A 17,556-nucleotide genomic window follows, 5' to 3' on the forward strand; every position below is an offset into this window, starting at 1 on the left:
GATCTTTCTTTGGGAAAATACAGTTAAAAAAAGCCTAAACAATTTGCAAACAAAACAAGAATCATTTTTCAAATTAAGCTTTTATTTCATCAGTATATACATTTGAGTTTTATTGAAATCATTACACTTCTTTGAACACTCAGACTAAAATATTTGATCTCTGGTTTTGTTATTTTTAAGCTGGCATTTTCTTTTTATCTGGTCCAGATGTTTCCTTTATGGCGTCTCAGATGCCATGTAATAGTCAGTTTAAAAATCATGTATGGAAACCAAAATTCCAGTTTTGGTGAGTCTAAACTGTTACTGTTTGTATCAGAATTTTTGTGTAGGCTTCGACAGGAAGGATAATAGACTACAGTAAAATGTTGAAAGCCTGAGCTTCCCAGGGGGGAGACAAAGCCAAATGAGCTTTTCACAGGATTAATGGATTGTATAATTCACTTTTCGGGAGTTTGGAGGCTGATCAAAAGAAAGCTAATTTGAAGAAGATTAAATAAACACAAAAATTGTTCATTTTGTTTTGCTTGATAAATATACAAAAGAATTCGAAAAGAGGTGACAGGTTTCACATAGCACCTCTCAAACGAGATACTGTCGCAGTGACACTATATTTTTTTTGCTCGATGTGAATTTTAACCTAGGTCATTTATTTGGGTCAAAAATGTGTTTTAATTTGCTAATCCAGTTTTCCATACACTGCCTAAACTAACGCACCTTGTGATAGCAAGCAGAAACATACTGACCATCCATCTACCTTCCATCATGCTCCAGAAATCTGCGCTAATTCCAGCTGCATTAGAATTATAAGGTGAACTATGCTTCCGTTTCTTAATTTTAAAACATCTATTGTTAGAACAATATTTTCCCAAGCAATCTAGTGCACATTACCTATGGTACTATTAGATGAAGAAAGGAATACAATGAATTTACTCTAGTGGGATACAGTCAACTTTCACTGGTTTGCCCAAAGATGTTGTTTAAATTCACAACGAGTTTGTCAAAGGAGAAGAAGCACTCCAGTTAGTTCCTGTTGTAACTTTTCCAAGAGTGTTGCAGTCATCTGGTGCTACCATATCCCCTACCACCTCCGGACTTGTGCCTCATACTATCTAGATGTCAACCCCACTCGTTTCCTGAAGAAATTAGTATGAAATATTTCCTTTTTATATGTTATGAAACTCCACTTTTGTTTTAATTTCTCTCCAAATAGGATCGTTGGCAATGCAAGTATTAGCGAAATGTGACCTGTTTGGTTGCATAATTGTTCGCCAACTGGCAGACTGCAGTGTGCTATGCCCAATGATGGTGCACGTGGACCCACTGTGTCACAAGACCGGGCCAGCCTTGGAAGGGGTCTAGCTAAGTGGCTACCAGGTGTTCATTGGAGCTTCTGATGGTGGAGACAGCCTGGACTGCATTTAGCTGCCAGGTTCAACTCCTGAACAGATCCCAGGTGCTGACCCAAGGGGTCAGGTACACTGACACTGATAGGGCTAGGTCTATGTTCAGACTAGTAAATTGTGGCACCACAACACAACAGTTTCTGACCCTGCTTCAGTCTAGTTTTAGACACATCGATCAAGAATACTGGAAAAGGGTTTGGCCGCACATAGACCGGTGACAATGCTCAAAAACTTATGGTCGGAACCAAATGTGATTGGATGTAAATAAAACCATGGGATGGTGAAGGGCGGAGTGCTCAGTCAGAAAGCTAGCATACAAATAACAGAAAACTGACGGCACTTCAAGAACTAGTCTGAACAAGTGCATACCAATAAAAAAAAAAAAATCACATTTGGTTCCAACCTTCCTATAAATATAGGCTTTACCAAGTTATTAGCCAAAGGTAAGTGTTCACACTAGGCAGTTAGGTCAGGGAGCCATTCCATCCATGAGATTACCTTGATGTTGGTGAATGGGCTCACATTTTTTGGCCCAATTTTGTGCTAAGCATCTCATGTGCCTTTCCTAAATTTCAAAAGCCATTACTCTATTCACACTTCATGTATTTCACATTGACATGCCTTAATGCAATTGAGTGCAACCATTTCCTCATTTTGAAATGCTCAAAAAATGGCATCTCACAGACCAGGGGATGAGGTTCAGACATTGGCCTCCCAAGGGGTCAAGTTTGCTGACACTGATTAAGGACTAAGGTTCCGTTCAGACTAATAAGTTTTGGTACATCTACAGAATGGTTACTGACATGGATTCATGCTATGTTTAGGCTTGGCTGATTTGGAGGCTGATTCTAGCAGGCTGGATAAAAATGGATCCAGGGGGACGAGGTTTCAGGCACTAGCTATACACAGATCAGGGGAGCAGGTTCAGGCACTGGCCAGACAGACCACGGGAGTATGATGAAAACTCTGGCTGCATATAGACCAGCTGTTCGGGTTCAGGACACTGGTCACACCAGGAACAGGGGCCATCACAACTGACTAGTAGGAGAAACTACACACTAATTAATATTGTTGCTTTTTAAGGGGTGGGGAGACTTTTCAACAAGATGCCTCCCAGCTATTGGATGGGAGCCATCTTGCAGGTGTACTCTGATACTAAATACCTCCCAGTCATTAGCTGGGGACATTTTACTATATGCAAGGGCTGCCCTTTTTATAACGAGGAACCACATGCGTGTGCATACTAGACAAGCTGACAAGAAGTGAGGTGTGCACAAGCAGGAAACATGGCAGAAGAAGATGACCACGCTGCGGGGCGGAGTAGTGAGTATGCCAACAACACAGTAAGGAGGGGGAAGGGGAACCATGGCAATAGGGTTATAGTACTCTCCCTTTACACCCCCTTTTCTTCAAGCCCGTGAGGACTCTCTGCAGAGAAGTTGGAGGCTGGCACATCTTCAAGAGACTTCAATGACTTCTAGTTAGGACCACGACTTCTTCTGTTCATTAAAAGAAAATATTCACCATATTCACCATTAGGATGCTTCTCTCCATCAAGCCATCCTCAGTACAGGATGTAGGGAACTGGGCATGGGGAAGTCTCTCTTCATTAGTTGAGATTAGCTACCACCCCTGAGGATTCAAGGACCAACTGGAGTTCCTCTGTCTGATTGGTGGATTGCAGAGACTTGTAAGAGGGCACCCTCTTGACGTTCACTTCATTAGGCAATGAGAAACTGAAGATACCTCCTCAGGGTCCATCTACAGCCTGGTCTGCAAGACGTCATGTCCACGAGGTTGGAAGGTTTCTGGGGGAAGATCATTGGAATGCCCAGAAACCTCAGAGACGCCCGCAAACAGTGAGTCTGAGTCTAGCAGATCCGGTGGGGAAGATGGCGACACAGATGACTGAGCTGGACATATGAGGACTAGACACCTCTTGTGACTCAACTGTCCCCAATAGAGCACTACACGGGTTCTCCAGATTAGAATGGGCACTCAAGATCTCAGTTCTGGATGCACCGAACGGAAGTGAATGGAATGAATCAGACAGCATGTGTAAGGTGATCCTTTCCATACGTACTGCTCCTGTCTTCAGCATTGAAATCACTGGACTGTTTTTTTGTAGGACTCGATCTTCACCTTGCAACGCTCTCACCGGATTCTGGATCTGTCGGATGGGAATCTGACATTGACTCTTCACAGCCTGCAAAACCAAAGATTCCGATTCGGCATGAGAAAGCAATTGCAGAATCCTGCAAATGCATCTGATAATTCATTTGATTATATGCACCCATATAAGTCTATGGGTGTGAATAAAATATCGAACTGCACTCTGATGTTATCTGAGTGCAGTCTGATGTATGCTCACAGAGAATGGAGAAGATGGAGAAATTAAGTTCTCCATCTTCTCCACACCCATGCTGCGATTCTTTCTTACAAGAAAATCGGATCACAGTAAGATGACAATTGTATGATACTCTATCAGCGTTTGAGCTTAGTGTCATTAGCATAATTGATCCGATTTTCATGCATTAGAATACATATGGCTGTCTGACCCCAGACTAAGGAGGCATCTCTATGCACTTCAGGCAGTGTAAATCTATATTTGTCAGAATATTTTAAAAGAAATTTCACAAAGCTGTTAAACACCATACCACATGCTGCCTTCTGGCAATTTAAATCTAGACCTTTAACAGAAAATATGTTTATTTGATTGCTGAAATACCTGACAATTTAAAGAAGCACTCCCATCTACATTTTTTATTAAATGTGTGTATATGCATGTAATGTAGTTTGAGTGTATTAGTATCAGGGCTGCCTCTAGAAATTTCAGGGCCCCATGCTGGCAAAGTTTTCAGGCCCCCTGGAGACTCTGCCCAGGCTCAACCTAGCTGAGCCTCGCTTCCTCAAACCTTCCACAGTCCCACCACCCACTCTTGAAAAAACTCCTTTTCTGCGCCTTGTTCTCACCAAACACTCTTTAACAGTTCCCATGTAACACTAGATCACATATATAGCCAGCAGTTTTTGTTTTGGCCAAAAGATTTTTTAATCCGCCACCACAACAAGGTAGACTCTTTTGGCAGTGCCCTACTCTACTCTAACCTATTAAACATTTCTTAAAACATTCAATACGCTTTTTAGGTTTATTTTTATTTCTTTTTCTTTAAGGGAATGAGTCACGTGCATTTTTTTTTTAAAATGACCACTAATACAACATACAAGGGACAAATACCATCACACCATGGCTGGCCCATATATTACCACTACATACTGACCAAAAATTACCATGTACAATGGACAAATACCGCCACCCCATGACCAGACCACATATTACCACCACATAGTGATCAAATATTACCATGTACAAGGGACAAATACTGCCACACAATGACCAGACCACATATTACCACCACATAGTGACTGAATATTACCATGTACAAGGGACAAATAATGCCACACCATGGCCAGACAAAACATTGCCACCACATAGTTACCAAATAATACCACATGCAATGCCCAAATACAGCCACACCTTGACAAGACCACATATTAAAATCGCAGTGACCAAATAATACCACATACAAAGGAAAAATATTGCCACATCATAACCAGACCACATATTACCAGAACATAGTGACCGAATAATACCACACGCAGAGGACAAATACCGCCACACCATGGCCAGACCACATATTACCACCACATGGTGACCAAATAATACCACATGCAAGGCACAAATACAGCCACACCTTGACCAGACCACATAACAAAATCACAGTGATAGAATAACATCACATACAAAGGAAAAATATTGGCACACCATGACTAGACCACATATTACCACCACATAGTGATCAAATAATACCACATGCAAGGAGCAAATACTGCCACACCATGACCAGTCCACATATTACCACTACATAGTGACCAATAACACCACAGACAAAAAATAAATACTGCCACACCATTACCAGATCACATATTACCATCACCTAGTTATCTTATAATACCACATACAAGGAACAAATACCACCACACAATGACCACATATTACCACCTTACACCTCATAGTGCCGGAATACTATTTCACTGATCATTAATAAAAAAACCTTCTGTATATACTGTCAGTGTACAGGTAATACAGTTACCACCAGTGACTTTATACATACAGTAGCAGCTCTGTATATTTTGTCAGTGTACAGGTAATACAGTTATCACCAGTGAATTATATGCAGGAGCTCTGGATATTATGTCAGTGTACACATAATACAGTGATCACCAGTGGAATTATACACAGGAGCACAGGAGCTCTGTATATAGTGTATAGTGTGCAGATAATACAGTGATCACTGGTGACATTATGCAAAGGAGCTCTGTATATTATGTCAGTGTACACATAATATAGTGATCAGCAGTGATATTATACAGAGGAGTTCTGTATATAGTATGTAGTGACAGTGTACAGGTAACACACCAACTTACCAGTGGCATCTCTAGTTGAAGTCTTTCATCTTTCTTTTCCTCTTCATCCAGAACAGACTGCCATCACTTCTTCCTGCCAGGACTCTTGTTTACATAAAATAAAGCAGTTCTCTAGAGCACCGCTTCAAGAGCACATTCCCCACTTTTTTACTTTCTTCTACACTACACAGTTGAATCCAGATATGCACCCACTATTAATATATAATTAGTTATTATGCAGCTCAGGATTCCAAATATAAATTGTAATCCAAGTAACAATAAACACACTGGCGCTAGTCCACTTGAAAATGTGTAAAAGATCCCAGAAGCCGCTGGTGAAAAACAGGTTCTGTGCTGGTGCCTGTTAAAAAGAGCTGAATCAGAAATTGAAAAGGATTCACAACGCTAACTGAGAGAAAAAAAAACTGATTACATGGATACTCACTTAATGGTGTGAGAAGGAACCCAAGGTCGGAGGTGATTCTTGATGTCAGGGATGCTTCACTCTGTTTGGTGATCCGTATATAGGAAAAACTGCTGGATAAAGTAGTAAGAATTTTTAGGATTGTACTGACCAATAGAAAAGGTAGCAAGCTGCTACCTGGACAGATGGTTCTCACTTGAGTATGTCCAGGTCCAATGGTGAATGATACCGATGTCAGATTTAGGTGATTTTAGATCCACAATAATCTGATTCTTAACTGGGGATATAGCAGTGACAGTAAGTAGTAACAATGACAAGTTTGGCCTGAGGTAGAGAATGATAATAGTTAAGTAACTGGAAGCTGCACTTATTGTGCAATGGTATAAATTGCAGTATTAAATGATTGATTCCTTAGCAGCGCTGCTGGAAGTGAAGCGTTAAATTAAGGTTATAGATGGGTAGCGGAGTAGCAGTCTGTGTCTGCTGGTGGAACGAGGTGCTGGGCTAGGTGAACCTGCTAGTGATCATTAGTTGATCCAGATGGAGAGTGGTTAGAGCTCAGGCCTTGTATGGTAGATGTGAGTGAATGACAGGCTAGGCCAGCTGTGGAAACAAAGTGCTGGGTCGGTGCACTTACTAGGGGTGGCTGGTGCACGGTGGGGTAGGCTGGGTGATGGTGCTCGGCTGGAGCGCTGATCCTGCAGCTGCTGCGGCTGCGGTTGCACGTGGAAGGCGCCGGCACCTCGCGCGCTCCAGCCGGAGGCTGCGCAGAGGGGCACGGAGAGTGGTGGGGGTGGAGCTTGTGTGATGTCACACTGGAAGCAAGGACGGGGGTGCAAAAGAGGCACAAAACCAACGCGTTTCAAGGGAATACTTCCCTCTTCATCAGGTTTGTCAACAGTTACTTCTTACTGTCACTGCTATATCCCCAGTTAAGAATCAGATTATTGTGGATCTAAAATCACCTAAATCTGACATTGGTATCATTCACTATTGGACCTGGACATACTCAAGTGAGCACCATCTGTCCAGGTAGCAGCTTGCTACCTTTTCTATTGGTCAGTACAATCCTAAAGATTCTTACTACTTTATGTAGCAGTTTTTCCTATATACGTTATCTATATATGTTACATATAAACATATATAACATATAAACATATATGTATCCAAACAGAGTGAAGCATCCCTGACATCAAGAATCACCTCCGACCTTGGGTTCCTTCTCACACCATTAAGTGAGTATCCGTGTAATCAGTTTTTTTTTCCTCTCAGTTAGCCCGGTGAATTCTTTTGAATTTATAAATTGTAATCCACCACTGTGCCCCCACCAACTACGTATTATAAACAGTACATGACAGTAAAGTACAGAAACGTGATTAGACACTCAGAACAAGACCCTCTTATTTTTTATACAGCCAGGGCTTAATATCCACCATTGATAATGCAGAAGTTACAATCTTTTTAATATTTTTGTTCAGTATTTTTGCTAGTTTATTTTATTTGTACAATTCTCCAATCCTCACATTTTAATATTTTCCTGAAAATGTATTTTTTTTTTTATTTTAACTATCCATATCAAAACCATTAGCTATAAAGCAAAAATAGAAAAGTACAAGGTTAAAAGTATTTTCCTCCTTTATGATGTGTACTACTATTACTGCATATCTATAATACCAAAGATTTTTGCACAAAATAATAAGGAAGCTAAGTAAATGCAAAACAGATTTTAACATTTTTCTACATTTTTGATCCCTTACTGCTGTATAACATACATCTATACACACTCCTCAACATAGAAATTGCAAAACGAAGAAAGAAAAATCATTCAATTCTGGAAATCACAGAATCGATAGACATGTTAATGATATGCAAATGATAAAAAAATGGAAATTAAGTGTTCAAAACATCTTGATTCATTCAGTATTGAGTATGAGCACCAAATACAGAAATACTCGCACGTATACTTCTTGGCTATCAATGAGGTTAGTAATGGTTGTCTGAGTAATGTTCTGCCGTGCTGAATGCATGTTGGCATGCCACTCATCAAGATCCACTGCTGGCAGCATCCTTTATAATTGCGAATCAATGATGTCCCAGATGTGTTTGATAGGAGATTAAGTGCAGAAACAGTGCAGGTCATGGTAGTACATTCAGCTCATAGTAGCTCAAGCAAATATGTGGTCAGGTGTCATGTTGAAAAACAGCTCCTGGGACACATTGAAGAAATGGCAGTACCACGGGTTCTGCAATTAAACCATTCTGTACAGCAAGTGAAATTGGGCATCACATACCAAAAATAAGTCATCAAACAGACAATATCTAGACAAATGATCAGAAGGTATTTGCACTACATTTTGTTGTGAGTCAGATGTCCAGCTACCGGTGTTTTAGGCTGCGTGCCCACAATCAGAAATAGCAGTGGTTTGGATGCAACGCATTTGTGCTACGTCCAAAATGCTGCATTTTACATCACAAGCACAGAGGATGGGATTTATAAAAATCCCATGCCCACTGTGCAAACTCACCCGCGGAGCAGAATTACAAGCACAGCATGTCAATTTTGGTTAAGTTTCAGCCATAGCCAGTCATTAGATGTGTTAAATCTGCATAGTTCACTGAGAATGTGAACTTACTGCTTGACTGGAATGCAGCGTTTTGGAAGCAGCGAAAATATGCTGCATCCAAAGCGCTGCTATTCCTGATTGTGGGCACATAACCTTATTAACCTCAGGTCACCTCTATGAAAGACAATTAGGGTACAGAGCAAGATAACAATGGAGGTCTATCCTTTTTTGCGATCAGTCCTGCTTTTGTCTTGGATGCAGTAATAGCTGGAGATTGGACTGGAGATCATGGGGGCAGCACTATAAAGGGGTCTTCATGAGGGAACGTCACACCAGATCCTCTCCTGGGATTCTGTTGTGGGGTGTCATAAAATGCGGTAAACAGACCCCTCTAGTCTTCATTCCAGGTACACTAGCAACTCAGTGTTACATTGATTTTGTCGTGGAACTAATAGTACGGCCATTTCTTCAGTGGTCTGCTGCATCCTGCAAGTGCATCTGACTCGCCCCCAGAGGCCGTGGCGTACTCGGTGCCGGGCCCGTTGACTTCAAGGGGAGATGTCACAGCGGCGGTGACCCGGTCTGTGGCCTCAGGTGGTCAATATGAAAGGGGTAGAGTGATGGGGATAAAGTTGTTGAGATGATTCGTGACGCCACCTGTGGTTTCTGGTCAGTTTGACCAGCGCAGCAGGGTTGCTTCTCTGGGACAGATGGTGTGATGCAGCAATGATGTTGAAGCTCCCCACAGGTGGAGCTGTAGTCCCAGGGCAGTGTAGATGAGGTTGGCAAGTGGGGAGATGGTGTAAAGAAGTAGATGTAGCAGAGCCAGGTGTAAGGCGCAAGAATAAGTGGAGGACACAAGCGCATGTAGTTCCAATGCTTTACTCACAGTCTGCTGCACACAGATGCCCGCTTCGGTGCCATGTCCTCCAGGTCAGGGTCTCAGCCAACTCCCAGGCAAGGTAAAGTACACTTTTCCAGCACTCCTCCAACATGTGCCTTCTCTGAACGTCTCCACACTAGCGCCTAATCTGAAGTACTTGGTAGTTGCGCATTAAACTCAAGTTCCTCCTTCTTGATGTTACTTAGAACTCTACTTGTACGGCAGACAGCTGTAGCCTGCTTCGGGGACTCCTTGCTATAATGTCCCGGCTCACCCACGTTTCTGTTGTGCCCCCAAGTCTTAGATGGGAATAAAGTGGTGACGACTTCTATTCCTCCGGTTTCTGCTGCAGGAACATCAGTATCCATACAACCTCGGGGACCGGACCCCGACCCTGCGCTTCAAACTTGAGGAAGGGCTCTGCTCTGACCCTAGTCCTTAGTTCTCTTCTCCTTACGTTCCATACTAAACTATCTTCCTTCTGGAGAATCAGGCTTTCTATGGCTCTTTCCTGTGCCAGCAGCTCCAGGTCACAGGAGTCTACTGCAGCACTTCCTTCACTCCATCCCTCTCAGGCGATCTTCTCTCACAGACTGACTTTTTCCTAATCTTCTCCCGCTCTCTTGTTCAGTCTAAGCTCGACCCACCTCCCAGCACTCTTTGTGTTCCAAGCAGGGAGCCACAAAGGTTGCTCTGCTACACTACTGGTGTGCGTTTGGGATGTGAGTGTTGGAGTGTGGTCAGGTGTCTCCACCTTACCTGGATAGTGGGGTACCACACCTCAGGAGGAGGTGCAGTACCTCTGTGGTGAATAAACCCTCAGGGGCGCCACACATCAGTCAGGGTTTGGTGAGTTTACCTTTCATATGTAAGTTTTTTGATTTTTTTTCTCATGTTAGCTGTTCAGATTTAGTGTTAGGGAACTCGCAAAATCTGGGGATCCTTGATGTTTGGATTGTGAACTTATCTGTCTTGGCCAAAATAGTAACTAATACCCCATGTCTTTTTATCTTTTTGCACTTTTTACCATGTTTGCAGGATGCAGCTAGGCCTCTTTATGTTGGCTTGTTTCTTTCTGTGCGATGCATGTACATAGTGCAGAACAGCCTGCCTGCTAATACTATGGGTGTGATCAATAGGCTGTACAGACACTTTGCACTGCACTGTGTGACTGATGTCCTATGCAAGCCTTATCTGTGTGCATTTTTACCACTAGGCAGCCAGCCCCTCTTTTGTTGGGTTACTGGCTGTCTTCATCAGTGGGTTGCACCTGTGCTGCCCTAAGCCTTTATCAATGGAGGTCTGCTGCATTCTGCTAGTGCATCAGTCAGGGTTTGGTGAGTTTACCTTTCATATGTAAGTTTTTTTAAAAATTTTTCTTATGTTAGCTGCACGTAACCTTATTGTTAGGAATGGCGGAATTCACTAAATAAAAATAATAATAAAGTGCGTTCGCCGCTCGGGGTCCACGGTGCAGTAGGTGATATAACCGCTGCTAAGTGGTGGCAGGAGCAATATGGCGGTAATGCGCACAGGGTTAAAAGTCACCCAGGTGCGCAGAGCAATCTCCGTTAAGTCACAGAGATGCCAACTAAACACAAATACACAGACTGAGCCTGTTGAGATCACAGTACTCAATATAAATACACACACAGTATCATGTCACGGGAGTAGCCCAAGATGGCGGCACTATGTCCGTCTAGACCTACCGTGTGTGCGGCGTCACAGCGGCGGACGCTAAGGAGGGCTGCTACTGCTGCGCAGCGTGGACACTGCTGCCAAACGACAAAGCTATGACGCAAATGCAATGTCGGACGCTAGCAGCTGTGGATGTTGCAGCAGAGGAGTGCTGGCGCTGATTCTGACTCAGTCCCTAACCACATACGTAATATCAGAGTGAAGGGGTTTTATAATGAGTCATTCAGCAGAATCATACATCCGTCCTCATACACACAGCAGCAAGTAAGTCTATACTAGCGCATGGCAGAACAGCCATGCGCGCCTTTTATAGCAGCCGGGAGCTTCCGCAAGCTTCCAGATCTCTGAGATGGACCAATGAGATCTGGAGCGGGACCTGAGCACATGACTCCCGATCTCCAAAGGGAGATCGTCCCATGAGCATGCTCAGTAGGAGGACAGAAGGACTTAGCCTCAGGAGAGATTTGCTGCAAGGCAATCTCCTCTGCAGTAGATAAACAGCAGGAGACTGCAGAATGTGAGGGTCTGGATCCCTGCGGAGTAAACGCAGAAATCCGACACCTACTTATTAACCTCAGGTCACCTCTCTGAAAGACTATTAGGGTACAGAGCAAGATAACAATGGATATTGGAATGGAGGTCTATCCTCTTTTGTGATCAGTCCTGCTTTTGTCTTGGATGCAGTAATAGCTGGAGATTGGTCTGGAGATCATGGGGGCAATGCTATAAAGGGGTCTTCATGAGGGAACATCACACCATACCCTCTCCTGGGATTATGTTGTGGAGTGTCATAAAGTGCGGTAAACAGACCCCTCTAGTCTTTATTCCAGGTACACTAGCAACTCAGAGTTACATTGATTTTGTCATTGAACTAATAGTACGGCCATTTCTTCAGTGGCCTAGTAGCCACTTTTCAACACAACAACAGGCTACATGTTGCTGATGCTACTGTTGATGCTTGCATGGCCTAAACAAACTACCAGTGTTTGCAGCATCTGTGGATTGATTCCTGTCAAGCACTTCTAGGATTTGTTTGTTCAGCATTTGTAAAGAGAGCTGCCGGCTGCGTATCTTGATGATCTATGTGCCAAAGTGTATTCAGTGAGACAGAACATTCCTCAGACAACTATTAATAAACTTATTAACCTCTTTCTGACATTGGGTGTAATAGTACTTTCATGTCGGAGTCCCCCTGTTTGGTACGGGCTCTGGCGCTGAGCCCGCACCTTTCCGGGCACATGACAGCTGTACATCTATACAGCTGACATGTGCTGGCAACAGCCGCAGCTGTTAACTTGTTAAATGCCGCTGTGAATCTCTGACAGAGGCATTTAACTCGTGTTTACCGGAAACTTGGAACAAATCCCGCCCATCAGTTAGCCTGTTACATGATTGTGGGTCACCGATGGGTTGGCATGACAACCAGAGGCCTCCAGGTTGGGTGTAGCAGAAGTAGTGCAGCTTCTAGTGTCCCATGGAGACTATTGAAGCATTCAAAAAGTAAAAAAAGTTTTTAAAAATATTAAAAGAAATAAAAATAACTTAGAAATTCATATCACCCCTCTTTCGCCCCATTCAAAATAAAACAGTAAAAAAAAAATCAAATATGCACTTATTTGGTATCGACGCATTCAGAATCGCCCGATCTATCACTATAAAAAAATAATTAACTCGATCGCTAAACGGTGTAACGAGAAAAACATTTAAAACGTCAGAATTACAATTTGTCACCGCTACATCGCAATAAAATGCAATAACGGGCAAACAAAAGATCATATCTATGCCAACATAATATCAATAGAAACATTAGCTCAGCATGCAAAAACTAAGCCCTCACCCAGCCCCAGCTCATGAAATGTGGAGACGCTACAGGTACCGGAAAATGGCGCTTTTTTTTTTTGGACTTTCTTTTCACCACTTAAATAAAAAAGAACCTAGATATGTTTGGTGTCTATGAACTCGTAATGACCTGGAGAATCATAATTGCAGGTCACTTTTAGGATTTTCTGAGCATGATAAAAAAAAATAAAATAGTTTTGGAATTGCACTTTTTTTTTTGCAGTTTCACCGCACTGGAATTTTTTTCCCGTTCTCCAGTACACTATATAGTAAATGCAAAAAATAAAGGTAGCCAGCTCACCTGCTTTCTTGGCTAGTAGTGGTGCGTGGAAGCTCGGATATTTCGTGAAGCCACACGTGGAGTAAATCAATAATGAAAAAGTTTTCCAGCTTCCAAATATACAAAAATTTATTCAAGGCATAAGAACAAGGATAAACGGAAATGCCCCATCATAGCGGAAAGACACAGCAATGCGTATCGAACAATATGTTCTTTATCAAGCTGCTTTGGGGTGAACATAATGGGAGATATATACTACCACCCACCAATCAAGCTACAACACATGGTGTATAATCACAATAAAATTACGTACCAGAAAAACAATTCATGTATATATTTTGCCATACCGGGTAATACATCTTATATTAGATTGTTTTTAACTTTTGCTTGTTTTTTGTTTTTATTTTTTGTTTTTGTTTTTTTGGTATGTAATTTTATTGTGATTATACACCATGTGTGTTGTAACTTTATTGGCGGTTGGTAGTATATATCTCCCATTATGTTCACCACAAAGAAGCTTGGAAAAGAACATATTGTTCGATACGCGTTGCTGTGTCTTTCCGCTATGATGGGGCATGTCCGTTTATCCTTGTTCTTATGTCTTGAATAAATTTGTATATATTTGGAAGCTGGAAACTTTTTCATTATTGGCTATATAGTAAAGGCAATGGTGTTGTACAAAAGTACAACTCGCCCCACAAAAACCAATCCCTCAAAAGGCTTGAAGGAAAAACACAAAAATGATGGGACTGGGAAGAAGTGGAGCAAAAAACAGAAACGCAGAAACAAAAATGGACTACATCATGAAGGGGTTAACCTCTGCCATAAGGCCTCTTTCACACTTCAGTTTTTTGCCATCAGTCAAAATCCGCCAAAATTTGAAATTGGCGGATCCGCTTTTTCTTGTTGCGGATCCGCCATTTTCCCCATTGGGATACATTAGTGGCGGATTTTGACGGATGGTCGTCCGTTGCGTCCGATATTCGGCGATTCTGTCTGAGGGGGACGGAGCATGTAACGTTTTTTTTCGCCGTCAAAATGGCGGATGACAGCGGATCCGCCGTCATCCGCCATGCGGTAGAATGAGCTCCTATGGGCGGCGGATCCGCCGGGATCCGCGATTTTGCGGAATCCGCCGGCAGGATCCGCAAAATCGCACTGCGCATGCCCAGAAAAAAAGATACTTTTCCAGACAGTCCCAAAACTATATAAGATGGGCTAATTGGGCCCAGACATGCAGTAGCAGCCAGACAGCAAGCCTGCCAGACCATCAAGCAAGCCTGCCAGACCACCCAGCCTGCCAGACACCCACCAAGCCTGCAGCCACACAGCTATCAAGAGGCCTGCCAGTACCAGCTTTACCAAGTGTGAGTATACCTATGACATTTCTGTGTATGGCCTGCAAGTGTGTAGCGTGTGTGTGTGTGTGTGTGTGTGTGTGTGTGTGTGTGTGTGTGGTCTGCGAGTGTTGCATGTCTGTTTTTTTTTTTTTTTATATTTTTTTTTTCTGTTGCTTGTGTACTGCATTTTATTTTCATACAACTGTAATTATATTGTATTTTTTATGCTGTGATTGCTGCGATTGAGTGGTGTATGGTATGTGGTGTAATTGGGCCCAGACAATCCGGCACCAGCAACACTGAAGACTCCAAGCAAGATATCCGACTCCAGCCTGCCTGACAGAAGATTCAACTAGAGCTATAAAACCTGTCTGCCCAGCTGCAAGTCTACCACCTGCAAGACCCCTGGAGCGTGTGTGTGTGTGTGTGGCCTGTGTGTGCGCATTTTTATTTTTTTTTTCCATTTTTTTTTTTCTCTGTTGCATGTGTACTGCTTTTTATTTTCATACAACTGTAATTATATTGTATTTTTTATACTGTGATTGCTGCGATTGAGTGGTGTATGGTATGTGGTGTAATTGGGCCCAGACAATCCGGCACCAGCAACACTGAAGACGCCAAGCAAGATATCAGACTGCAGCCTGCTTGATAGAAGATTGAACTAGAGCTATAAAACCTGTCTGCACAGCTGCAAGTCTACCACCTGCAAGACCCCTGGAGCGTGTGTGTGTGTTGCATTTTTTTTTTTTTTCCCATTTTTTTTTTTTTCTGTTGCATGTGTACTGCATGTTATTTTCATACAACTTTAATATTGTATTTCTTGCTGTGATTGTGTGGTGTAAGGCTGGTTTCACTATCAGTCAGGCTGGTGTTTGATGTAGATGTCTGGGCCCAATAACACCACATTCAATACCATTTAGACCGATTTCACATTTGCACTTTATAGCGCAGCGATGGCCTGCACACATCCGCCACTAGTCCCCGCCTACTACCGCACATGAATGCTTGCGATCTGCGCACCCTATCTTTATCATAGGGTGCGCAGATGGTGCGCTGGCAGGATTTTACCGTGTGCTGCGCACTTTTGAAGGTGTGCCCTTGTGCGCCAAACGCAGCATGTTGCATTTTGGCGCGCACGGCACACCTTGAAAAGTGCGCAGCACACTGTAAAATCCTGCCAGCGCACCATCTGCGCACCCTATGATAAAGATAGGGTGCGCAGATCGCAAGCGTTCATGTGCGGTAGTAGGCGGGGACTAGTGGCGGACGTGTGCAGGCCATCGCTGCGCTATAAAGTGCAAATGTGAAACCGGCCTAAATGGTATTGTATGTGGTTTGGGCCCAGACATCTGGCAACAGCCAGACTGAAGACACCGAACCAGACATCAAACACCAGCCTGACTGATAGAATTTCAAACTCCGCTGCAAATCTTCCACCTGCAAGACACCTGGAGTGTGTAGCCTGGGTGTGTGTGTTATGCGTGTTTGTTTTTTTTTTTTTTTTTTAAATATTTCAATTTTGTAATGTATCTGTTATAAATTTGCGTTTTTTTATTTTTCATGTATTGTGGTATTTAAAATAAAGAGCAGAGTAGCTCCTATTTTTTGGAAAAAAAAATAATAAAAAAATAAATAAATAAATTGTTTTGAAAAAATCTCCTTTGTATCATTTTAAAAAAGGAAAAATTAAGTTACCATAAAGGTAATTAAAATGTTTTGGTATACAAGTGTGGTTAAAAGTGAGATTGCAACATACCATGAAAAAATGGGCATACACAACTGAGTTTCAGGGAATTCAAAACCATGCAAACACAGTGGATATACACAGAAATTAAACACCTTCAATCACTGGTTACATACTCTGTTGAGAGTTTCAGGGAATGCAAACACTGGTATACACAGCAATTACACACTACACGCCTTCAATCACTGGTTACACTCGGTGAGACCTTTAATCACTGGTTACACTCTCGGTGAGAGTTTCAGGGAATGCAAACTGGTATACACAGCAATTACACACCTTCAATTACTGGTTACACTCAGTTACAAAACACAAAGAAAGTGGGTTTACACAAAATATTACACACCTTCAATCACTGGTTACACTCTGAGATAAGGGAATGTAGACATGCAAACACTTAAAATTGCGTATAATTAGTTTCAGGGAATTACACATACAAAATGTGTTTTAACTTTCATATCATTTTCTTTCAGTTCACACAATGAAGCGCCACCATGCAAGCAGACACGGCCAGCCCAACCGCAGCAGGGATCAACAACGCAGCAGACATGACCGGTCAGACCGCAGCAGAAACAACCCTGACCGCAGCAGAGAGGAACAGCCACACCGCAGCGTACAGGCAACCATTAGTTTCCCTGTAAGTATAAAGACCTGAAAGCTTATTATGATCCTTTGTATAGTAGCTTAACAAGTGTCTTTATACTTGCAGATCACTTCAAGCACTAACGGCAATGCCGCAGCAGAAAGGGTCGCAGCAGAGAGGGCCAGCCAGGCTGCAGCAGAGAGGGCCAGCCAGACTGCAACAGAGACGGCCAGCCAACCATTAGTTTCCCTGTAAGTATAAAAGCCTGAAAGCTTATTCTGATACTTTGTATAGTAGCTTAACAAGTGTGTTTATACTTGCAGATCAGTTCAGG

At 42.6% G+C, this 17,556-nt stretch overlaps 1 long non-coding RNA gene across 1 annotated transcript; it reads right to left on the minus strand.

The window, feature by feature from the left end:
• Window positions 1-61: 61 nt before the first annotated feature.
• LOC141087965 (uncharacterized) lies at window positions 62-13,738 on the minus strand. The gene is made up of 2 exons (XR_012231787.1): window positions 13,580-13,738; window positions 62-3,609 (listed from the first exon to the last, which is right to left on the minus strand). It is a non-coding gene; the product is annotated as an uncharacterized lncRNA (long non-coding RNA).
• Window positions 13,739-17,556: the final 3,818 nt, after the last annotated feature.

Source organism: Dendrobates tinctorius, unplaced genomic scaffold, assembly GCF_039654945.1.
Source record: "Dendrobates tinctorius isolate UK_male_01 unplaced genomic scaffold, ASM3965494v1 ptg000036l, whole genome shotgun sequence".
Taxonomy (NCBI): Eukaryota; Metazoa; Chordata; class Amphibia; order Anura; family Dendrobatidae; genus Dendrobates; species Dendrobates tinctorius.